This window comes from Protopterus annectens, chromosome 4.part1 (assembly GCF_019279795.1).
Source record: "Protopterus annectens isolate FY-2018-M chromosome 4.part1, PAN1.0, whole genome shotgun sequence".
Lineage (NCBI taxonomy): Eukaryota > Metazoa > Chordata > Ceratodontiformes > Protopteridae > Protopterus > Protopterus annectens.
The window spans coordinates 87,252,930-87,272,340 of record NC_056734.1 but is presented as its reverse complement, the minus strand read 5'-3'; positions in this window follow the sequence as shown (position 1 = coordinate 87,272,340).

The window sequence follows — 19,411 nt, the reverse complement described above, 5'->3', positions numbered from 1 at the left end:
AATTCCCCTCTCAAGTTCCATTGCTTCCTGCAGTAAGCCATCAATGGTTTTCTGGTTATGCTTAATGAGGACTTCCAGGAGTTCACAACCCTGGTGGTCAAACAACTGAATCAATTCAGTGTGTAAAGGAGAATTAAGTATCAAACCATTAGGGTATTTCCAGTGTCGAAGACCCTTCGGTATCCTATTTACTTTAATGCTTTCTTTGAAATATTAATTTTCCACTTGCAGTTTTCTGATTTTTAACATTTTGTCTTTCATCAAGTTTAATGACTCACGTAAAGAACACTGTACACTTGGCCTGTCATGTTTAAAATTGACATTCTGTAAATTAACAACCAGGTGTTGATGAATGGCCTATAAATCATCTGCAAGGGAATGCTCACCATTTTGTCATGTGGAAAGGGGAGGTAAATCTGGGTATCATTAACATAGCAACTGTATGCAGTGCTTCATTATTTAAAAATAGCCCTTAATCCCAGTTTAAACACTGTGAAAAGCAAGTTATTCAAGACTGACCCTCTGTCAATTCACAGGGTAGAGGGTGCAAATCACAAGAGTATAATTCTGATGGCAGCTATTGTGTACAGTCCAAGAGGTAGGAGGCAAACAACTCAAGGACCACAGATGATAAGCCACAAGAGTATTGTGAGTGTTTGATCAAGATACCATAGTTAGTGTGAAATCCTGCAGTAAGGTTCAGAATGACCCTGTAAGAATAACAGCCACCATGAGATCATTCACCACTCTGCTAATAGCAGTATCAGTGCTATGGTGAGAATAAATGCCATGCTGATATAGCTCCTCAGGGCTACTTATTGCTTCAGTCACAGGAAAGTTAAAAGTTACTTGTATTCAATATTTCATTAGATCAGTGTTGACCAGATCATGCATTGACTGAGCTGTGGAGTCAGAGAAGGTCAGTTTTATTTTTGTTTTCTACCATCTTCTCCAGATATGTGCAACTTTGGAGTAAGTACTTTTTGAAATCAGGAGTGTAGGGGTAGGCTCCATATTTAGGGAATACAGGGCTGTTTTCCTCCTGCAAAAACAATTCTTTCTTGTGTGTTTTTGGATATCAGGAATATTGCTGTTTTCAGATCAAACCCTTCCGACATGTTAGATGTTTTAGTATCGATTAATCATGTGCTTACCAAATGACAACTCACACAACAAACCTGTCCATGAGTCAGCTAACAATAAGGTATTAATTTGGGTAAACACAGACAATTTTGTCAATTATTTGACCCCAAAAGGAAGGTTCAGAAATAAGCAAAACGCATCAAAGACAATGTTTAATTTGAATATAAAGTCTAATGTATGGCTTGTGCAAAATCATGACAGTTTCCTCCCATTCTGCAAATAGTGTAATTTTTGATTTGCAGAAATTGAATGTATTTCTACATAAGTTGCTTAAAACTAGTGTTTGAAATGCTTTAATGTTTATTCTGGTATGCTAATATGTCCCTCCCACTTTGATTACAGTTGTTTTCTAATTTAAAACATGAAATAAATGAGAAGTTCTTGGTTACTCTTAGCTGCAGAACTTGAGTGTGGTTCTTAATGCCCATGAGCAAAAGTTCCTCAGCAGAAAAAATTACAAAAAAAAAAAAAAAAAAGCAGGGCTGCTTTTAAAGTAACACAGATTACAGAGGGACACTTTTAAAAATGTGTCCAATATTCATTGCAGTTTTAACCACACTGATATACTCAGGCACTGGGCTGGTAGGAGCAATAACATGTCACATGATCAAATATGTAAGTGCTTTAGGAGGCAGGAGAAAGAATGTCCAGAAGTGAAAATCAGGGAGTTCTTGCTTACCAGCTCTTACTGTCATTTTTTTTTCAGAGTCAGAGTTAAGCATAAGCTTCAAGGAGGAGATAGAAGTTGCAGCTACAGTGTGAGAGCCGTTGCCACAGATGGGCACACTGAACTGACAAAAAAACAAAAACATTATAGTTAGGGGTTCAACAACTTAGGGAAAACTTACTAACTACTGGCACTAATGATTACCATTTTTTCTTGCAATTTGCCAGTGGCATTAGAACTGCATGTCTGTGTGTGTGTGTGTGTGTGTGTGTGTGTGTGTGTGTGTGTGTGTGTGTGTGTGTGTGTGTGTGTGTGTGTGTGTGTGCGTGTATGTGTGTGTGTGTGTGGGAGGGGTAAATGCTCTCAGTTGTCACAGATTCAATAGCATTTGTCAGATTTTTGCCTCATATTTTAGTATGATCCTTGTAAGGTTTGTTAGTTATTTTTTTTGTTTGTTTTATCAGTGAGGATTATAGTAATTAAATACTGATGGCAAACATTCAAGTTTTTAGGCTTAACAGCCTTTGAAAAAGCATGCGGTTGTGGACCTGGAGTGCCTGGGAAGAATAGAAACCCTGGAGCAAGGACTTTTAACAAGTGGCAGAAATGGTTTCTAACTTAGAGCCCTGGGAGACAGACTATAAAGTCCATTTAACATATCTATTAACACAGTAGGAGGTCTGTTCTGCTAATATTTTAGAGTTATACTTTATGCTGTTGGTTGTCAGCACCCGTACTTAATTATCTGTACTGACTGCCAGTGCCTAGTTGAGTGATCTTCATCAGATAGCTTTTGGTGTTAATGCGATATGCAGATGTTAACTTTATCTTTCCTTTTTCTGGTTATATTATTTAGGACTGGTTTTACCAGCATGTTAATTATAGCTACCCAGTTAGTTATTTTCCCCTCGGGTACTGGATATTTGCTAATTTACTGACACAAGACTGGGGAGCTTCTGTTTCCAGGATACAAATTAAACCTTTGTTTGAAAACCTGCTCACATTGCAAATTATAAACAGTACAGAGGCAATGAAGTTTATATAATGTGTCAGATGGGAAACTGCATGTGTTATGGATTAACTGTCCTTCTCACAAATATTTTCCCAACACATTTCCAAGTAAATGAAGGCAGTACAAGTTACTGAGCTTGGTCTTTTGTCCACTATTATTTTTGGCTCCCTCCTTGATTCTCAAGCTAAGATGTTGAGAGATATGTTAGGGAGTGGTGCTCACGGTAACCTAACAGCTATGACTTGAGGAGATAAATTCATGAGAGACAATTACTTATGTATTTACTCACACATTTATTTGATGCAATCAAGCAGCTGGGATGCATAGTTAAAATCAAACAAGTGGCTGTAATTCATGGTTGTGTGTATTTGTACATGTGTGAGTATGTATGTATATATATATATATATATATATATATATATATATATATATATATGTTTACATATAAAATGTATCTGTCTCATCTGCCTCTGATTTTGCACAATATTTCTGTGATTTGTTTTTTACTTCATTTTTTGATTTATTCCTCATAAAGTTTACATTTTTTCTGGCCAGTCAATGAGGATTGCAGTCACTAAATAATGATGACAAAGACTTGAGTTTCTTACTTAATAGCCTGGAAAAAAGCATGCTAATACAAAGCTTGCTATTCTAGAAACTTTCTAAGCATATAAAAGCGATAGCTGTTGCTGATATTAGTCCTTTGTTTAACATTATTTTTAAGCTTTCTTTTTGAGTCACAAGAAATTGAGACATATGTGGTAGGGGAGTTTGCAGTGGCTTGCACCTTATTCTGACAGTGATTAACTGAGAAAATGATAAATACCCATGTGGCAGTTATGTATATGTTCACTTATTGATCACAATCAAACAACTGAAGTGTACAGTCAATCAGTCATAAAAGTGACTGTAACTGATGGTCATATGTATGTGTGTGTGTGTGTGTGTGTGTGTGTGTGTGTGTGAGTGCCTGCGTGTGTGTGTGCGTGCATGTGTGCGTGTGTACGTGTGTGCCTGCGTGTGCGTGCGTCTGTGCATGTGTGTGCGTGTGTGTGCGTGTGTGTGTGTGTGTGTGTGCGTGTGTGTGTGTGTGTGTGTGTGTGTGTGTGTGTGTGTGTGTGTGTGTGTGTGTGTGTGTGTGTGCATATGTGTGTGTGTGGGGGGGGTTAAAATAAATTACTGTGGCAAATTATTATTATTTTATTACATTATTATACTTGAGGTATACCCTGCCAATAAAATTGGCTTTAACTGCTGGTATGGGGTAATTTTTGGATGAAAGTGATTGTCACTGCTGTCATTTGTTCAAGATAAGCATTTATTAATTTGGCTTTCCAGAAATAGTGTTCATAATGTTTTCACTGTTGGCAGTGGTGGGCTAGGCAGGATCTGACTGATTGCAGCTGATCATTGGCCTAGTACTACAATGAGTAGTGTTGCCATCTAACAGTGCTTGGCTCTCCTGTTGTGATTTTGGCTGTTGATTCCTTCACCATGGAGTCTGCAAGTGCTCCTTGTCTCTGTGTAGATTTTGTCTATGTGCTTTGGTTTCTTCTCCCAGACAGTCAGCTATATAATATATGCTCCTGGCTATTTGTGCTTTTACTTTTATCCCACTGTAATACCAGAATGATACACTGAAGACAACAGTATAGTTACAGTATATTGCTGCAGTGGTGAACAAATGCTTTTAGTTCAAAAATGTAATATCACTGTGCGTTTTGCTGTAATGTATTGCAGTGTGCAGCAGGCATGGTACTTTCATACAGTTTTTGTTCTTTTCTCCTCTGTGTGCGACCGTGGAGTTGGTATATATAATTTAAGGGGGTTTGGGGACAGACCCCTCCCGCAAGGCAGTTTTTTTAATGTTTTTCAGCTCACCATTTTTTATATTTATTTTTTAATGAACTGTGAGCTGAAAAAGTGTGCTTTAATGGTTGCAGGTAAAACAAAGATAGCTATGCTTTTCTCGAAGGGTAGGAAGGCACACACTGTTCCAAGACAGAATTTATAGGTCCTTATATTTATCTTATCTTCACAGTTTATTGGAAAGCTACTGTTTTCTTAACTTTGAATATTAAAGCTTAGATACAATTTATGTTTTCCAAGATGAGAAGGTACATACTCAAGCAGACTGTGGATGAAAGTGAATGAGCCCATTAGTTGTTCGATCACAGGTAATGGTCACTGACCTGTTGTAGTAATGCCCTGCCCTATTTTCTTTAGCCCCACCCATTCAGATGCTTCCTGTGGCTCCTCTATGCTATGAAGTAACCAGTAATCACTACTATCCTGGTTCAAACAATTACTCTTTTCTCTTTTTCACATATCCTATGCATGGATCTTCATTATTTTCTGTATGTTTTTTTCTTCAAAAGTATTATGCATACACTGTCTCTCATGTTTTCTGTTTTCTTACAGCATATTTATTTTATTGTAGTTTTCTTACTGTTTATATCTGCCTTTGTCATATTGCTCAGATTGTGACTGGAAATAATATTTGGACCAGTGCACCCACCAATTATTTATTTTTTATTTTATGTATACTTTGTTCACTAGGTTAGTCCACTAGGCTAAGGGACTGTTTATCAAGGCAGACTTGAGATGGTACTCATACTAACTAGGAGAAATTTGGCCAGAGCACTTCTTTACAATAAGTGTCATGGGATCGCTTACATCCACCTGAACTATCACCAACTCAGGCAGGTGCAACCTTGGTTTAATATCTCATCTGAAGCCTAGCACACTCAAGAATACAGCCCCCCCTCCCATGCAGTGTTAGTAATGGAACAATTAATCCAGTGACCAGGATTGGGAATAGAACTATATCTTTCTGTACCAAATGAAAGGATGCTACCTGTTGAGCAACTGAGGCTGCAAAAATGAAATAAGTAACATTTAGATCCAGAGAAAGACCATTCAGGATTGAGTTAACAAGATTCTCCTTCAAAGTCATTATAGAAATGCAAGCCTCAAGGAGGATACCAATTTGATTTGTATTTGGATACAGCACTTCCAGGCTGTAGTAACAGGCCTCAAGAGACAATAGTGCAATAGGCTAGAAATCACTGTCAGGAACTCACTGTACTTGTTACTGTTGAACACAGACCAAGAAGAAGTATAAGTCATGCCAAAGGCCAAAAAGTAGAAAGAAATGCAACTCTAATAGTGGTAACCTCATCATAAAGAAGTGCACAGCCAACTCACACTGACGTGTAGAAAAATTTCATCAGGCAGTGAGGCAGGTTGGGATACAGTATCTGTCCTCTACAAAGAAGAGCATGGCTGGTAGGTTAGCCAATACTGAGGTCTCTATGGGCAAACAAGTGATCTCAGTCTAGTATAATGCACAGTGCTCAACCTGTCCAGGTTTGTCAGTTTAAAGACCAGCTCACATGCCTGCAATGCTAGTCCAACCTACATGGAAAGTAGCTCAAGATCAACCCATGGCTTATAGTCCTTCAGCAAGACAGAGTGCAGAGAACTTGGGGTCAGTCTACAGCAGAGGACAAAGACCTGCTATAGTCATCAAACTTCGCCGAGAGGCTACCAGGACCATCCTCTAGAAGAAACAGAAAGAGTGCAGAAGACCGTAATTCAAAAATAATATTAGAGATACTGTACCTCTCACTCAGTTCAAGACTGTGGGACTAAACAGGGGTACCTATAGTGCAAATCAAACCAGGAAATGGTGAAAACATTGGAATGGCTCCCCATTACAACACCAGTGGTCTTCAAATTACTGGGAAAATCAAGTCTCATGCATAACTTAATTTGTGGTTTACAGAAGTAATAACCAAAGCAAAGCCAAACCCCTTCATAATGAAGAAGAAATCTTCAGTGAAAGTCACTGATTCATCATTGACCCTAATGTTGAAATCATCCAGGTCCCACAAGGTTCTGGTAACACAACATGAAGTCAGTAAGCTCTTGCAATCATGTCTCCACATAACCAAGTGTATTGTAGAGGAGAAGAATCCCATAATTTGCAGGCAAGAAATGCTCAAAAGAGTTGGTATTTCTAGGGGCAGCTTGGGTCAAGATAAGGTCAAATTTAAAGCAAGTGAAAATCCCACCCCTGTTCCACTCATCTAGGGCACTGAATGACAGAGATCCAAGATGGCATTATGGCAGTCAAATGGACACCTTATGTGTCATCAAGCCAGGTCTCTTGTGATGAAAGGGACATTATTCAACAGGTCAAAAATGACTCCAGATTTGTTGCAGATTGTCCTTGCATTACAATAAAGATTCCAGTAAGAGACCACTGTAGAATGGTTTCCAGTTACAAGTCATATGTGGCAAAAAGGTTCACTGGTACTACCTGTAGGTAGGATGTGAGGAGTTCCTTAATATGCTTTACACCACAACAAATATTATTCAGCAAGAAACCCACCATAAGTGTATACACCACAGTGTCCAGAAAGACCTACTTTCTCTGACCACCACAATTTCAACACTGAGTGTGCAAGAGCCTGTTGCCATGGAAAACTACTGCTTGCAAAGCTTTAGGATGCAAAGTTGTAGAAGGACTAAGGACATACCTATTAGAAGATAACAGATCAAAACTGGCATTAACACACATAATAAGACATGCGTGCAAATATATAATATATAGCAGTGTGCTACCCCACAAAAGTTAAAGTGAGGTGCTACAGGTGAAAAGAACATGATAAAAACAATATAAAAGGAAGTAAAACAAGGTAGAAAAAAGATGGGCCAAAAAATATGGGAACAGAAATACATGAAATGTAGTACCAAGTAGGGAGAAAAACACGAATCATTAACAAGTAAATGCATGAAAGAAAGCTTTCTGAATGACTAGGAATAAATTCATATCTGTGCTCAAGGTATCCGAGAAAAAAATCCAGAAAAGATTTATATATATAGTAAGTTTGGAACAAGTGGTACAGGAGAGTAAGCAAAGAATATCAATTACAAAATAATTCAATGAACAGAGTTACCATGTATTGAACCTAATAATAGCAAACATGGAACAAATACTGTAGCAAGAGAAAACAACAGAGAGAGAAAAGCAGGATAGAAGTCCCTAGCAAAAAAAGGGATACTTTTCTGGTGACATCAGTGTAAATGAACTTTGAAAATATGACACAGGAAAATTAAACTAACAAAACATGAATTCTACAGGTGCTCAAAATCAAATACAAAATAAATAGATGAATATATAGTTTTCCAAAAAGTAAACAAATGCAAAGCAGGTAAAACATCAAATTAAACATACTAAGAATAAAAAATATTTCCTAAAACTAATCAAGATAAGTAAAATACCAATCCAATTCAGAGAAAAAATACCACAGCTAGCAAAGTATAGCCTTATCAGCATAAATTGTCAGAAAAGTTTATAATGTAATAGTTTTCAAGTGAATGCCCAGAACTTATAAAAGAAATTATAAAATGAAATAAAAATGGAAACGTTCTCACATATAAATTGTTTATAGGTTCTTCTAAGTAACATGCCTGAAAGTAGAACACAAGTAAAACTTTATGGGTAAGAGCAACCTGGACCTAAGAATACAAAAGCAATGAGAACTTTGTTTCCATGTTAACATGGGAGATTAAGGTCATGATCTCCTAATTATATGCTTCCTGAAATGCTGGGGTAGTTTCCCTCATCCTCCATATGCCAGTCAAGCAACTCTGAGAGAGTCAGTTGATAAGACACTACTGATAGGCTGAGACTGAAAAAGGTCTGTGTGGATCAGTGCTCCATCCCAGTAACGGGTAGCTAAAAATTACCAAATGGAGCAAAAAATTATCATTAACTGATTAAAGAATATCAGGAATGAATATAAATTGTAAAAAAAGCTTTGCTCAGATAAAATATTCTTGCATAAGTAAGGATGATAAGATCCTGGCTGAGTGAATGTAACTAGACAAAAGATACAGTTCCCCAGATTTTCAGAAAAAAACAGATGGTGTATAATAAGCAGATCCAAAAGTGTCCATTTACACTGTCCACAGAGCAGGAAGACAGATACCAGAAGGGTTAAAACAGGACAACAGGATTCAGAAATAAGTAGATACTCAGAGTGTGGACCCCTTCAGTAAAGAATGACCACAGTCCTCGAGTAAGCCATTAGTCACTCAAAAACACTAAAAGCATTCAAGAACTGTTGCAGAAAAAAACTCAGACAAGACTACTGTAGGCTGCAGCTGGTAAAGTTCCAAAGGAATCTGCTGCTCTCTAGAACCAACAGAAATATTGATTAAGCAAGTTAATAGAACGGTCACAAGGATGAAATCCAAAATGATGGTTGAGCATTAGCCAAAAGTATGAGATTTTAGACTGAAAGACTGGAACTTGAATCCAGAAGCAGCAGCAATATCACAACATCAAACAAAACATGGACCACGAGTGACCAGTATTCATACAAGAAGATACAAGAAAGCAGGAAAATCACCAAATGGGCACCCATCAAGAAGAACAAATCATGGCCATTATCAGAGTTAAAGCCAGAAGTTTATAATGAGTGGCATTTGGTTGAATCATGAAGTAAAATGTCCACCGCATAGAATGCTGCATATCTTCTAGGTAGCCAATCACCAACCCTTGCTAAACAGATACTATAGGTACTATATAGAGTGTGTCATATTAATCAGTAAGCTGTACTAGCCATTCACAATTGTTCATTTATTTTATTGTGAAGTTCATATTTCATAAGAAGTGATCACATATGCAATTAAGAAAGTATCTGCAATATATTTTCTGAATTACAAATAATGTTTGCTGCCTGAGATTCAAGAAAGGGACCTTCACTTGTGGTAAATGTGACTGGAAAGATGAGACAGTGACTAAATAAAAAAAATGATATATGTTGCATGATAAAATGCAGTACTGCACATGTACCTGACAAGTAAATTAATTCACCCAATGATCAGAGAAAGATTATACAGTACTTGTTCATTTCTGTCACAAATTGTACTAACAGTATGTCAGTCACTACTTAAGATGTTGTGTAATATTTTCCACCAGACTAATTGTGTAAATGTAGCAGAGTGCCTTAGGAATGATTGTTTCTCAAATACATAAACACACACACACACACACACACACACACACACACACACACACACACACACACACACACACACACACACACGCACACACGCACACACACACACACACACACACAATATTAAAAGCCTGCTGGATCATCCTGAGTTATTGCAAACAAAATTATAAGAGAAAAAATCCCCAGAAGAAATGTTCATGTGACTTGCTTCATGTTCCTGCTGTCAACAACTAGTTTCTTAAGAGACGTCATTTCAAATGCTGTCAATACCAAACTTTACATAATCACTCAAACTATCTCACCATAAAATAAATGTCAACATTCACTGAAAATTTGCACACAGTTTCATCACTCAGGTGAAAACATAACGTCAAGAAAAATCCAGAATTTGCATGTTTTATGCAAAAGCACAAAACTATTGTAAGCATAGCAAAAATACAAGCTATGTTTATGATTAACAAAAATATTTCCAAACAGGCATAATTTATGTAGTCTCATTTAGTGGGAGGTAAAACTAAGTAGATCTGAAACCTAACTGAGACAGTGTGCTCTTAAAAGAAACTCATGCAACAAAAATTATAAATTGTAAAAAATCAAAACAAAATCACTTTTCTTGGGAGAAATGAAGCTGTGCTCCCTGCACCTCCTTGTAAGTATGTGCCCTGACTTTATTATTCTCACCTCTAAGATCACACCATCTGTGGGAAGCATGATCCATTGAAAAGCAAAAATACTACACTGCTGTTTTTCCAAGATGCTGTGAACTCTTAATATACTCTTAGACCATCTATGCGATCCCACACACATTGCAATGGTGACTGGTGTGCAAACAGACACAAAGAAGGAATATCTCAAACAAAAGAAAAAGGTTTTGAGCACCTATAGGAAACTCTGGACAATATTTTCATCACTACCAAGATGTGATACGTCTTCCTAATATTTATTTCTGTACTGCAAACTACTTCATACTACCAGCATTCATTCACAAGCATGATGATAGTATCATTAGCCATCATTTCTCACTATTTCCTCATATCTTGCTTGAAAATGTAACACCTCTGGTGTCTTGTGGGATCGCATATGACACAGCAATGAAAAAAAGTCCCTTTCTGTGTTTTCCAAACATCAAACATCAACTCTGTTTTGACAAAGTTTCCATTTTCCTGACAACTTCCATTATGCATAACAACATGTTTTCATAAAGGGTTACAATAAATTCAAAATCGCTCTCCATTTATCACCTACCATTTATCACCTGCCAATTCCATGTTAATGGACCTGGACCTTCACACAACAGCAGCGATAATCATAGAAATTTACTTGTTGGTTTCTTAATTGCTGGTATCATTGGCCCATGCAAGACTTTTCTTTTTATGCTAGTGTAACAAGGTGCTGAACACCTGCCCTGTCTTACGGGTTCCTATCACATAGTCGAACTTGTACAAGTTCGAACCCCATATGGTCAAGACCATAAGTTCGAACTAGTACAAGTTCGAGTGCTTAAACGAAAATCTCTGTAAGGGGAGGTTTCCGTTCATTTCAATGTGGTGCGATCTCAGAGTTGGTATATTTAAGTAGTGGGGGGTGTGGGGGATGTATGGGGTTTGCCCCCTGCTTACAACAGTTTGTTTTGTTTTTACTTTTTTTTTTTTTTTTTTTTTTTTTTTATCACTTGTCGAAATTTTGTAACTTCGAACGAAATGGTTTGAACATTCCATGTTTGAAGTTATAAAACTTTGACTATGTGATACAGACCCCTGTCTTACCATCTGGATGAATACCAGCAGGATTTCACTTTTGTTTTACCTGGCTTCTTGGCTCAGTCCATCTTTGCAATTTGTCCCCTTAATGTCTACAGATATGATGATGAAGAATTCTCCTCATACATTCTGGAAAATTGGTTTAGTTTTACAGTGCCTTTCAATTCACATTTTCTGTTAAACGCAAGCAGTTATTTATACACATTTGTCTTAAACTACATGAAGTCATCAAAAGCTTTGTTGTCATCCACATACACTGCACAAAGCCATCAAATGGTTAACTATCTGCAATAAACTCATAGCTTCCATGAAGCAGGTTCCTTGCAGCCAGTTCCACAAAAACTACTGGCAATCACTTCAATGTGCAGTTCCAGAAACACTGACACTGTCTAATGCTTATAATTTTCGCACAGGTGCTGTCTGTTGCCTGTGTTTCAAACATGGACAAAGTTTGCTGCCTGCATTCCTTATACAGGAACTGCCTGATGCCTGTATTTCTTACACATAGACTGTCTAATGCTTGTATTTCTTACACATGGATTGACAGATGCCTGTATTTCTTAGATGGGAACTATCTGATCCCTGTATTTCTTAAGCAGAAACTGCCCAATGATTGTATTTCTTACACAGGGACTATCTGAAGTCAATAATTCAGACACTGGGACAACTCAATGGGGAATGCCCTTAGGTTGCAAATTATGAATTCCATGTCCTGCATTAAAGACTCTGATTTTATCACCAGTAGTAAAACATTTTCTACAATACTGAAAAGGCTATCATGACAGAAATCTAGTGCTCTGCCAGAACATTATTGTTTTAGCAGTACAAAAGATTACATTTATAATCTGTTAGCAAGCTACTCCCTTTACTCCAAGGTTTGATGCCCACAGCCCACATTTGCTTTCTGCGCCTCTACCAGCAGGAGGCTTAACCAGCAAGCGCTCCCACGTCAACCCTAGCAAGGGGCATATCCACCCAGTGAGCATACCTGATTAACAAAAGAAAGCAAAAAAAGTTGTTTTTAGTGTTGCATCATGTTACAAAACAGTAGATAAGGATGATCACCCTCAGAACTCACTCTGTCATTCATACTTTGCTTTGTTTACACAGCATTTGAAGAAAAAGAAAAAGGTGAATGTCATTCTGTTTTACAACTCTTCCATTTTCTTCCAGGGATGTGGTGCTAAAGTAGTTAATACTAAGAAGAGAAGAGGATCTTGTCACTGCAAAAACAATTGTTTTCAGGTGTCTGTTGATGTTTTCTGTATCATTTTGTGTGAAGAAACTTTCTGTGGTGTTAAATGTTTTTGTAGAGATTCATCACGTCACATAAACAAAATGCACTTAAACAAGAAAATGCCACTCATGACCTCTCATGATCATTAAATTATTCCCACAATCTAACACATGAAGACCCAGTGAAACTTCAATTGCTAATGATCAATAGACATCATGTCAGTAGCACTTGGGGTCATATGAGGTAGAAAAAAATAATGCCTAAACAAAAGAAAAGACACAGCTAGCTAGACACACACACACACACACACACACACACACACACACACACACACACACACACACTCTCTACATGTGGGGGGGGGGGGGCTCCTACACAGCTCCTTGATACCTACCAATCCTATTAAATATATTATGAATGGAGGTCATTTTTAGCTGTCAAAAAAATAAATAAAACACCAACTTGTAGGAGCATCACCTAAAAAAGGCTAACAATTTAAAGTAAGTGATAGCATTTTTGACATATTAATGTCAAGCTTAATGGTTAGCTGTTTGGTGCTCTTAGCTTAAGAAAAGTGCATTCAAAAAACTTAATCAATTAATTAATTAATTAATTAACAATTACTATCTGTACCACCATATACAGCATCATGACACCAACATGATTCAACCTATGCTGACAGAAATCTCACACAAGACAGCTATTACACCTGCATTCTTGCAGAAAAAAGGAAAGGGTTGCATTTGATTATGTGTAAGTTCACATAAAATAATCCCCGTAGAATGTGTGATACATTTGATAACCAAGACATCTATTCCTGTACCCTGTTTTATTGTTTCTCTAAACCTCAGTAGTTTTTTTTCAAATACAAGCATTATCGTTTTGAAGGACTTAAATTTGACATTCCAGCAGTAAACAAAACTGAATGCGTAAGAGACACATTTCAGGAGTCGGGGATTAACAGATACTTCAACAACTGCATTCCATAAACTCAGCTGTGGTTTGTCTTTATACAGATGCCAAATCTTTATATTTCCTTTAGGATACTATGCCCAATTGATTTTACTGTCTCTGTTTTGCACTCATCCCCCCCCCCCCCGTCCCCATCATCAAGTCGCAATTCACACTGGTATTACAGTATGTTAACTATTTGACCATTCATAGGTTCATAGGTAGGTACTAGGCTATCGGCCCTAGGGCCTATACAAGCCTAGCCAAAAAGGTACTCTGGTTTTCACCACCCAAGAAAATTATTTTCCTGTGCCCCTATCGAGCAGAGCCACAGAGGTGATCCCCGGGGTGAATTTCCTATTTCCCATCCAATCACAAAGATTTTTCTTGAAGAGTGCTAATGAGGAGCTTTGTTTGATACAGATAGGTAGTTTGTTCCCGAGTATGGGAAGTCTCTGGGATAGGAATCTATTCCTCCATTATGTCCTGTTTATTGTGGTGACAAGGTTTAGGTCCCTACAGCGTGTAGCTCGGAGGGATTGGGATTTCTTTAAGTGGAGCATGTCCAACAGCTCTGCGTTTGACATAGCTCTGTATGTTCGACAGAGATTGCCTCTGAGTAGGCAATATGCTTTGTTTCTTTTAAAGAGTATTTTTTTACATAAGCATTACATTTTAATATTTTCTGGTTCTAACATCATAATCCCGACATTAAGTGTTGCTTATTAGAATTAGAAATTATGTTTGTGGAGTCATGAAAATAAATTAGTATGAGGAGAACAAATAAAATGACCAGTGTGCTCTGGACATTATCATTTTCATTTATTCTCCGTCAGTCATAACGTCTAAGCAACCAGTCATTAGACCACTGAAGCTAATAATTAAGTGCTTAAAAACTGCAGTGGTGGTGCTGCGGTACCGTTGTCGCCTCACAGTATAACATTGTCCTGTTCGATTCTCAGCTAAAGCGTCTTCTGTGTGGAGGCATGCGTGAATGGGCGTACCTTCGTTGAAGGTTGTGCTCAGAGCCGGCAACTCAGTACGTAAAAATCTACTGCCAATCATTAGCAGACCGGAGTTCCGCTGTGGCAACCCCTAACCGGGAAAAGCCGAAAGACACAACAACAACAACAACAACTGACTACACATAAATGTTTACTTTGCTCTGAAGCTAGTGATTAAGTGCTTTACTCACTACACATGAATGTTTACTTTGCTCTGAAGCTAATGATTAAGTGCTTTACTCACTACACATAAATGTTTACTTTGTTGCTGCTCTGAGTAGCCTTTGTCTGGATCAGTTCTGAAAAGGATATAATTTTTCTCACTGATGCTGGCACTGGCCTAAGGATTTACCCTGTATTCTCCTGTGTATGGACCATTGTTGCTGTTTGTTGCAGTACATATAAATCTTTTGCACAGATTCTGGCTTCTCAACATCTCAATAACTGCAACCTCAATGTGACTCCTTGTAATCAAGTTTATGTCCCTGTTGCTGAACTCCTTAATAACTGTTTCCAAAAAAGAGTCCCTGCTGGCACAGATTTTAAGAATGCACCACCACTGATCATCTTTGGTTTTGGAAGTTCCTCTTTCTTCATTGTCTACACAGCTGTGGAATTTAGACACATATCTACCTCTCTCTCTCTATCTATCTATCTATCTATCTATCTATCTATCTATCTATCTATCTGTCTATCCATCTATCTATCCATCTATATGTTTGGAATGTGGGACTTCCCTTTCAGGTTGAGAGATGCATGGGAATCTAAATTCCCAAAGAGCTGAACACTGTAAGGTGAGAGCTCATTGAGCTGAATGTTGGGGACTCAGGTCAACTGTTTATGTGTGTGCATGTGTACATGTACTTGCATATATACACACATGCACACACACACACACACACACACACACACACACACACACACACACACACACACACACACACACGTATATGTATATACATGTCTAGATATCCATACATATATTTATATATAGGTGTATCTAAAATATCTAAACACCTCAAAAAATGTGTCACTAATGTTAACAAAAAAATAGAAAAAAAAAAGGTTGACAGTGAACTGTGCATGTTTTAAGACATAAGCTTGGAACATGTAACTATAATCCTCCTTCCATTTATTTATTACAACTCCGAGATTTCACAATTCCGATGAAAGTGTACATTCCCCCAATCTTAGTAATGTAGTAATCTCACACAAATGTAGATCACCTGTTTTGTCAACCAAACTGTGTCAAAAGAAGTTGTCGATTCTACATCAAAGGAGACATAAAAAATGGCTCCCATGCAGATACAGTCAAGCCTTGAGAAAGTTATATGACAGTTATGGATGCCTCCTTACTAAATGTCCAAAACACCATAATTCATTGAATCCTGAAAGTCCCTACTGCTCTGGATATGGGAACAAGCACTATAATGGGTCCTGCATTTGGAGGCAAATCTGGTGATTGACTCTTTTGAACTTTCAGTAATAAGACATTTGGCACAGTTGTCTCGCTGTTTCAGGAACTGATCATGTTGCATGTATACAGTGTTTTTTTTTTTTGTAATCAAAAAGGTAGCAGTATGCATACATTGCATTTGGGCCAAGCCCCCCCCCCTACACACACACACACATACACACACAGCCATTTCAGTGTCCCATTACTAGGTTATCTCTCCCTAGATGCCATAAACACTGTTCGAAACTCTCAGTGTGCATACTGTTTTCTGCTTTACTTCTGCAATGATTACAGATATTTGGATTCAATTTAAAACTTTTATTTAAAATTTTATAGCACAAACACTGATAAACATTTGCTAAACAAAGCAATGCAGTCTCACAATGAAAACAGATTTAGCATTAAAACTTCTCTGCCTTTGAAACCTACATTCAAAGAAAGTGCATCTGGCCAGTGGCAGATTATGTTTACCTTTGAGATGTTTTCATATCATAGGCCCCTTGCACACATTTTTAGGACCAAGCAAAAGTTCTTTGAGTCACCATCCTGATTGTATTAAATTAAAATATATAATAATTAAATTATATCCCTTTTATAATACAGCACCACTTGTTAGAGAGTGTTTTAAATTTACACTTTTGAAGATTTTTCCAGTAAGCAATGAAACAAAACATATGAACCAATAATGAAAAAACTGCCCAATTCAGAACATTTCAACCATAAAAGGCCAAACTTCTGTCATTACAATCCACCAATATCAGTCAATATGCACACTCCCTGCAGAAGTAAAAGTCACCTGAATCATTCCACAATAAAGAGATCTGTAATTAATGAAAAAGTTGTTGCTAACAAATAACTTGATATCTCAGTGTTTCATCTACAAATTCAGTGCCTGCTGCCCTTGAAGAATAAATTACTTATGTTAAATTAAAAACTGGTAAGTTGCTAATATTGAAATAGGGAATGGATGGCAAACTGAAAACAGGTTCATAGTTAGTAGGCATCTCATCCAAAGGAGGGCATACTCAGAGGTGCAGCTCTCCACCCCCTTAAAATACAGCACAGTATCAGCACTCTATCTACATGCTGTGGGAGTAGAACCCACACCCTTCTGCATCAAAACACAAGTATGCTACCTGTTGTGCTAGGAACAATGCTTTAAAATTAAAACACACACCTACCTCCCCCTTAAACACACACACACACACACACACACACACACACACACACACACACACACACACACACACACACACACACACACACACACAAACCATACTTCTCAACCTCTTCGCGCAAGAAACTTGGACAAAGCCCGTCATAATGGGGTGGAACAAAGGCCCAAAACTAGGGACACATTTTAAATATTGTTCTTTTAAATGTAGACAGTTGTTAGAATAACAAGATTTGTGTTAGAATGCATTTTCTGAAGGATATGATGTCTGAAACTCAAATGCATGTAATAATTTAGTAACTTTAATCCTTAGATCATCCCATTGATTTGTCAAAAAAAGACAATTTTTATGAGGAACAGACCAAAAATATAAGGCAAATATTTGGACATTCTGTGAAAATCTGTACAGTTGAGAGGTATGATACACACATGCACCCTCTACCTCTTTCTTACACCCCAGCACACCTCTCAACCTGTTAGAGCAAGAAATCTGGACAAAGCCATAAATAATGGAGGGACAAAGGCCCAAAAATAGGGACACCATTTAAATACTGCTCTTACTAACATAGAAAGATGACAGAACAAGTTTTGCATTAGTATGAAATTGCTGAAGGATATGAAGTCTAAAGCTCAAATGTCTGCCATTACTTTCTGACTTCAGTCCTCAATGAATTGCCAGAAAAATACAATTTTATGAGAAACATTCCAAAAATATCAAGCAAAAATCTGGACAATTGAGAGGTATGACCCCCCCCCCAAAACCTTCCTCTTACACAAACATACACAATCTTACCTCCCCCTTATACACACACATACATACTCCTACTACTTCTTAAACACACACACATACACACACACACACACACACACACACACACACACACAAACACCTCCATCTCACTTGTCCATTTGTGGTCCACAGTCCAAACGTTTTCTGAAATTCAAATTTCACATGTGTGGAAGATGAAGATGTAAACACTCGGTTGCACAGATGCAACAGGTATTTGGAACTGTTTTTGTCTTCTGCATCTTGGCAACTTGATGCAAAGGACATTTTTAAGGAAGAACGCCCTTAAAAAAAATTTTTACATTCATAATTATAATAAATTAAAAAAAAATTAACCTCTTGGCCAGTGGCCAGCGTTAATATATACATGTATATACAGTGGATATAAAAAGTTTACACACCCCTGCTAAAATGCCAGGTTTTTGTGATATAAAAAAAGAGACCACAGTAAATCATTTCAAAACTTTTCCCACCTTTAATGTGACCTATAACCTGTACAGTTCAATTGAAAAACAAACAAATCTGTTAGAGGAAAAAATATAAAAAATAAAAAACTTACAACAAGCTGGTTGCATAAGTGTACACACCCTTAAACTAATACTTTGTTGAAGCACCTTTTGATTTAATTACATCATTCAGTCTTCTTGGGTAGGAGTCTATCAGCATAACACATTTTGACTTGGCAATATTTGCCCACTCTTCTTTGCAAAAGCACTCCAAATCTGTTAGATTGTGAGGACATCTCTTGTGCGCAGCCGTCTTCAGGTCACCCCATAGATTTTCTATTGGATTAAGCTCTGGGCTCTGGCTGAGCCATTCTAAAACTTTAATTTTCTTCTGATGAAGCCATTCTTTTGTTGATTTGGATGTATGCTTGGGGTCATTGTCATGCTGAAAGGTGAATTTCCTATTCATCTTAAGCTTTCTCGCAGATGCCTGAAGGTTTTGAGCCAAAAGTGACTGGTATTTGGAACTGTACATAATTCTCTCCACCTTGACTAAAGCCCCAGTTCCAGTTGAAGAAAAGCAACCCCAAAGCATGATACTGCCACCACCATGCTTCATTGTGGGGATGGTGTTCTTTTGGTGATGCCAAATGTACTTTTTGGAATTGTAGCCAAAAAGTTCAACCTTGGTGTCATCAGACAATAACACATTTTCCCACATGCTTTTGGGAAACGCGATG